The sequence below is a fragment of the Gorilla gorilla genome, chromosome 2 (genome assembly GCF_029281585.2).
Source record: "Gorilla gorilla gorilla isolate KB3781 chromosome 2, NHGRI_mGorGor1-v2.1_pri, whole genome shotgun sequence".
NCBI lineage: Eukaryota > Metazoa > Chordata > Mammalia > Primates > Hominidae > Gorilla > Gorilla gorilla.
The window spans coordinates 97708156-97715384 of NC_086017.1; the positions used below are offsets into that span (position 1 = coordinate 97708156).

Below are 7229 nucleotides of genomic sequence, written 5' to 3' on the forward strand. Positions count from 1 at the left end.
TCATCAAGAGCATGCTGGCAAAAGAGCATGCCAACAGGCACTAGCAGCCTGGCAGGCCATAACCCAGGGAGCAAGGCAGTTTGGCGAGGGCAGTCGGAGGAGACCTGGGGCCGCTGAGCTGCCCAATTCCAGGAGAAATTATCTCCCTTCTGGCTCCCCAGTCAGTGGAGAGCTACTTCCACTCAGTTAAACTTTGCCCTGGTTCTCCAAGTGCACGTGTGATCCTATTCTTTCCATACACCAAGGCAAAAACCCAGGATACAGAAAGCCCTCTGTCATTGAGACAAGGTAGAGGGCCTAATTGAGCTGGTTCACACAAGCTGCCTATACACTGCAAACTAAAAAAGTACCCTGTAGCACATGCCCACTGGAGCTTCAGTTGTAAACATTCACCCCTAGTCACTGCCATTGGGTCAGAGCCCCTTAGCCTGCCCATCTGTATGCTCTTCCAGAGGTTTAAGCAGCAGGGCACTAAAAAAGCAAGCCACACCCCCATCACATGCCCTGCGAGGGGGACAAGGGAGCCTCTCCTGTTTCACTACTGGGCTACATCTGGGCTTAAATAATTATTGTTCAAATTGACACTTGGGAAAATAAAATCATTACTCTAACCATGTCCTTTAGGATAAATTACAAATTTTATTACATTTTTTCTATATAAAATTAGCTCCAACTACATTTTTAATTAAACCTATATTTTAAATATTTAGTAAATGGTATTTAATAATTATACATTGATATGCAAATGATTACTTCCTACATTAGGCACACTTTTATCCTTTCAATAGGTTAAGCATAGTCTGTAATTGGTAGTCCAAAAAGATTTACAGTTGATGTGTAATTAATTTTATAGAGAGTTCATTGTGGAAAGAGACTTGCTTTTACCTATCTGAATCTGATTTCTTTCCTCTACATTTTAATCAACTTAATATGACCAAATATTTCTATTGCTATTATCTTATTTTAAAGCATCAGCACATCATTGAATTTATGCAAGTAAAATTGTCCCTGTTTGCAGGTGGCATAATCTTATATATAAAACACCCTGAAGACTCCACCAAAAAGCTGTGAGAACTAATACATGAATTAAGTAAAGTTGCAGGATACGAAATCAATACACAATACTCAGTAGTATTTCAATACACCAATAATAGTACTATTTGAAAAAAAATAAAAATTCATTTAAAATAGTGTAAAAAATAAGATAAAATACCTAGAAATAAACATAACCAAGGAAGTGAAAGAGCTCTACAACAAAAACTATGAGACATTGATAAAACAAATTGAAGAGAATACAAATAAATGGTGAGATATCCCATGTTCATGGATTGAAAGAATTAATATTGCTAAAATGTCCATATTACCCAAAACAGTCTACAGAGTCAATACAATCCCTATCAAAATACCAATGGCATTCTTTACAGAAATAGAAAAAACAATCTTAAAATGTATATAAAATGCAAAATACCCCAGATAGCAAAAATAATCTTGAGCAAAAAAAATAAAGTTAGAGACATCATACTACCTGATTTTAAAATATACTACAAAGCTATAGTAACCAAAACAGCATGCTACTGGCATAAAAACAGATGCATAAACCAATGGAATAGAATAGAGAATCCAGAAATAATTCCATGCATTTATAGCCAATTGATTTTCAAAAAAGTGCCAAGAACACACACTGAAGAAAGAACAGTCTCTTCAATAAATAATGTTGGGAAAACTGAATAATTATTTGCAGAAGAATGAAACAAGACCTCTACCTCTCACTGTGTACAAAAATCAACTCAAAGTAGATTAATGACTTAAATGTCAGAAGTAAAACTATGAAACTACAAGAAGAAAACATAGGGTAAATTCTCCTTGAAATCTGAGCAAAAATTTTTTTACTCAGATCTCAAAAGACCACATAACAAAAGCAAAAATAGACTAATGGGATTACATCAAACTAACAAGCTTCTACACAACAAAGAAAACAATCAGTAGAGTGAGGAGACAACCTATAGAATGGGAGATAATGTCTGCAAACTAGGCATCTGACAAGGATTTAAAATTCAGAATATATAAGAACTAAAAAACTCAATAGCAAAAAATCAAATACTCTGATATAAAAATATGCAAAAGACCTGAATAGATATTTCCTAAAAGAAAACATACAAATGACCAACAGGTATATAAACAAATGCTCAACAGTACTAATGGTCAGGGAAATGGAAATCAAAGCCACAACAAAATATCATCTCACCTTAGTCAGAATGTCTACTATCAAAAAGACAAAAAATAACAAATGCTGACTAGGATTTGGACACAGGGAAACTTTGTGTGTGTGTGTGTGTGTGTGTGTGTGTGTGTGTGTGTAAGACCACACTTTATTGGGAAGCAGAGGGCTATACAGTGAGCAACAGATGAAGGCTGCCCAGTGGGCATTTTTTCCATCATACTCCGAAAGACACACGGGGGTTTTGCTAATAAAAATCAACTAGAAAATGGATTCCTCTGGGCAACTTCTCCAGCCTCATCCCTTTTATGGGTCAGGATATCTCCCAACTATTTTTCTGATGGCACCTGTGGTTTACTAGAGATAGAGCCCCTCAGGGGTGCCCCTATTTTTTATAAAGAATATTTTCTTATGATTTTTTTGAAGTTTTCATTTGTTACTTTCATTCTACTTTCTCTTAAGGTCATCAGATCATCTTCTGTACAGACTGCCTTGATGTCAGCACCAAAGAGGTCATCTTTAGCCGTAATCAAGTTGTCCAGGGTTACATCACTGGCCAAAGTCGTGTTGTTCGTGTGAATCTGAAAAACGTACTTCTTCATCCTTTTATCAGGCAGGTGGAACTCAGTCTTCCTGTCAATGTAGCCTGGCCTGGTAAGTGTTGGATCCTAAGTTTCTATTTGGTTTGTGGCTATGATAACTTTAATATCTCCCCTTGAATCAGATCCATGCAACTGGTTCAACAGTTCCAACATTGTTCACTAAATTTCTCTCTCACCACCAAAATTTGAGTCATAGTTTTTCCCAATGGCATCAATTTCATCAATAAACATGATGAAAGATGCATATTCTTCAGCAGCTCAAAACAATTCCCATGTGAGTTTGGGCCCATCACCAAGGTACTTCTGAATAAGTTCAGAACCAACCACCCTCAAGAAAGTGGCTGAGGTTTGACGTGCTACTGCTTTGGCTAACAAGGTTTTACCTGTGGCATATGGACCATAGAGAATGACCCCCTTATCTGGCTTTAAACCCATCTCTTCATAATATTCAGGATGAGTGAGAGGAAGCTCCACAGATCTCTTACTTAATTTCCTGGATTTGGCTGTCCAACCACCAATACTGGCATAGGTCTCCTGGGGACCATTTCCACCTTCATCACTGTGACTAAGGAATCTGTGTCATTCATCAGCACCCTTTTCATGGTATTCAACTTGCAGTTGAGCAGGACCAAGAAGCCAGTTCCAGCAGATCCTTGTCTACAAATAAAAGAAAGCTGATGTAGTGTTCTGACCCCGCATATCTAGACACAATGGTGTGACTGCCATCAATGATCTCTTCCAAGGTTTCTAGTGTCATAGCGGTCCCCCTCAGGTCATCTGCTTTTGCTTTTCCCTCCTAATGCTTTTCTTCTAATGGTTTTATCTGTTCCTGATTTCTAATGGCTTCTTCCTCCATGAGAATAGAGTCTTTCATTCTCACTAATGTCAATAATTTTAACTGGCATTGAATGTGAGGTATCACCAGCGGCAGTTTGCTGGCAGCGTCTGGTCTCTCTGTTTTCTCCTTCTTTTCCCCCCATATAATTGGTACAAGGGGTTCATATTTCTTTTTATTGTCCTTGTCATCCTTCTTGCCACCTCTAGGACCATAACCACCACTCTGACTTTGACCCATCTTGCCTTGGCAACTCGAGTTTCTGCTGCCAGAAGTACCTCCACCAGAAAGGAGAACTCTTATACACTGTTGGTGGGAATGTAAATTATACTGTAAATAAACAGTGTGGATGTTCCCCAAAAAATTAAAAATAGAATTACCATACGATTCAATAATCCCATCACTGGGTATATATCCAAAAAAAGGAAATCAGTATGCTGAAGAGATATCTTCACTCCCATGCTTATTGCCATGCTATTCACAATAGTCAAGATGTGAAAGCAACCTAAGTGTCCATCAATAGATGGATGGATAAAGAAAATGTGATATATTGGGGGTTGGGGGAAAGGGGGAGGGAGAGCATTAGGACAAATACCTAAGGCATGCGGGGCTTAAAACCTAGATGACGGGTTGATAGGTGCAGCAAACCACCATGCACATGTATACCTATGTAACAAACCTGCACATTCAGCACATATATCCCAGAACTTAAAGTAAAATTAAAAAGAAGAAAATGTTACATATATGATATATATGTGTATATGATATATATATACACACAATGGAATACTATTCAGCCATAAAACAAATGAAATCCTGTCATTTGCAATAACATGAATGAACCCAGAGGACATCATGTTATATAATCTAAACACAGAAAAACAAACACGAAACACCACATAATCTTACTTGTGTGTGGAATCTAAAAAAAGTTGATTTCATAGAAATAGTACAATAGTTGTTACCAGAGGCTGGGAAAGGTAGTGGGGAAAGGGAACAAGGAGAGATTACTCAACAGGTACAAAGTTACAATTAGGAAGAATTCGTTCTGGTGTTCTATTACCCAGTAGAGTGACTATAGCAAATAAAAATGTGATACATATTTTAAGATAGCCAGAAGAGAAGAGTTCCAATGTTATCACCACAAAGAAATGATAAAAATTTAAAGTGATGGATATGATAATTACCCTAATGTGATCGTTATATAATGTATTCATGCACTGAAACATTACATGTATCCTGTAAATATGTATAATTATTATGTGTCAGTTACAAATTCAAAAAATTAATACTGAAAAAAGGAATGGAGCTAAATCTTTGAACTAAAAAGATCAAGTCCAGTGGTGTGTAACTCATTAGGCTGTATCCTCTGTGTTATGATATTCACAAATATGATTTCATAAAAAATGGCATCACACGCAAAATGTATTTTTATTTGCTTTGAATTGTAGATTATTTCTATTTTCTGCTTGTTTTTGTGCTTTTTCATGCCAACCTTTCCTGAATATTTCAGCATAATCTTTTGTTTGTTTCTAGAGAAATTCTGCTCATGAAAATCCCTTATCACCCCTGAGCCTCATCCCTGAGCATTAAAAAAAACCATGTTCTTAGGGCACAAAAGGATAACCTCAAGTAATCGAAGTGAGTTTTCATTCAATCCCTTCCTAAGCAAAGTGAGGTAACAAGACAATTATACATTGTAATATTAATTCTTTAGATTACATGCAAATGAGTCCTACTTGGTTCAAATAACTCTGTTTTTTTCTACTGCCCACAGAATAATTATTTAACACCTATCTTGGCCCTAGATATTTAGACTTTTACCCAAAAAGCTTAGTATTTATTTTCTAGTGATTGCTATAACAAATTACTACAAACTTGGTCACTTAAAACAACAGAAAGTTATTCTCTCACTGTTTTGGAGGCCAGAAGTCTGAAATTTAGGTGTTGGCCGAGCTCCACTACCTCCGGGGGATGTATGGAAGAATCCATTCCTTGCCTCTTTCAGCTTCTGGTGGTTTGTCATATTCTTTGATTTGTGTCCACATCACTCCAGTTTCTGCCTCAGAGTCACATCGCTTCCTTCCCTTGTGTGTTTCTTTTGTAAGGACCCTTGTCACTGGATTTAGAATCTATCTGGATAATCTAGCATCTCCTCACATCTTCATTTCAAAATCTCTAACTTAATTACAACTGCAAACACCCTTCAATTACACATTCCAGAAGTTAGGACATGGATGTATTTTCAGCAAGGCCACCAATCAGCCCACTAGACTTTGATTAAGTTTTACTCATGAGTTCCTCTTTAATTTACCAATCAGACATGGTACCGCTTTATTCATCTTTAGGATGTTAATGCTGGATGAAAATACTTTGTACCTGTATCATTTGTGGCATACTCAATTGCAAGAATTGCGATGTGGTTTGGCTGTGTCCCCACCCAGATTGTAGCTCCCACAATCCCTACGTGTCATGGGAGAGACCCAGTGGGAGGCAATCAAATCACAGGGGTGGCTTTTCCCGTGCTGTTCTCTGAATAAGTCTCACGAGATTAGATGGTTTTATGAAGGGGAGTTCCCCTACTCTCTCTCTCTCTCTCTCTCTCTCTCTCTCTCCTCTCTCTCCTCTCTCTCCTCTCTCTCTCTCTCTCTCTCTCTCCTCTCTCTCTCTCTCTCTCTCTCTCCTCTCTCTCTCTCTCTCTCCTCTCTCTCCTCTCTCTCTCTCTCCTCTCTCCTCTCTCTCTCTCTCTCCTCTCTCTCCTCTCTCTCTCCTCTCTCTCTCTCTCTCCTCTCTCTCCTCTCTCTCTCTCTCTCCTCTCTCCTCTCTCTCTCTCTCCTCTCTCTCTCTCTCTCCTCTCTCTCCTCTCTCTCTCTCTCTCCTCTCTCTCTCTCTCTCCTCTCTCTCCTCTCTCTCTCTCTCTCCTCTCTCTCTCTCTCCTCTCTCTCTCTCTCTCCTCTCTCTCCTCTCTCTCTCTCTCTCCTCTCTCTCTCTCTCCTCTCTCTCTCTCTCTCCTCTCTCTCCTCTCTCTCTCTCTCCTCTCTCTCTCTCTCTCTCTCTCCCTCTCTCTCTCTCTCTCTCGCCTGCCAGCATGTAAGATGTGCCTTTGCTCCCTTCTCCCTTCCGCCATGATCGTGAGGCCTCCCCAGCCATGTGGAACTGTGAGTCAATTAAACCCCTTTCCTTTGTAAATTTCCCAGTCTCAGGTAGGTCTTTATTAGCAGTATGAGAACAGACTAATACAAATTGTTTTATTTTTCAACTCTAATTAGAAAAGAGACACATATAACAAATATCAGTCAAATAAATAATTGAGACTGCATAAAATCTTCAGCATTGCAATCACACTCTGAATGTTATTTATACAGAAAGTCTTGAGCAACTAAAATTAACACTCTCAAAGTACAAAAATCTACAAAGGAACATATAGATGAAATTATTCATACATTTCCATTTATATTAACAGAATACTTTTTCTATTTTAACTTGTATTGGGTCACTTTATTCTACAGTTACATCATATCAGTTTCTTCCATTCCTTCTTCAAATAGTAGTGAATGCTGCTCAGTTCAAACCT

The 7229-nt window shown here is 38.2% G+C and overlaps 1 pseudogene; it reads right to left on the bottom strand.

Annotated features, from left to right (window-relative positions):
- Positions 1-2575: 2575 nt before the first annotated feature.
- LOC101140855 (26S proteasome regulatory subunit 4-like) lies at positions 2576-3895 on the bottom strand (annotated as a pseudogene).
- Between the last annotated feature and the right edge of the window lie 3334 nt (positions 3896-7229).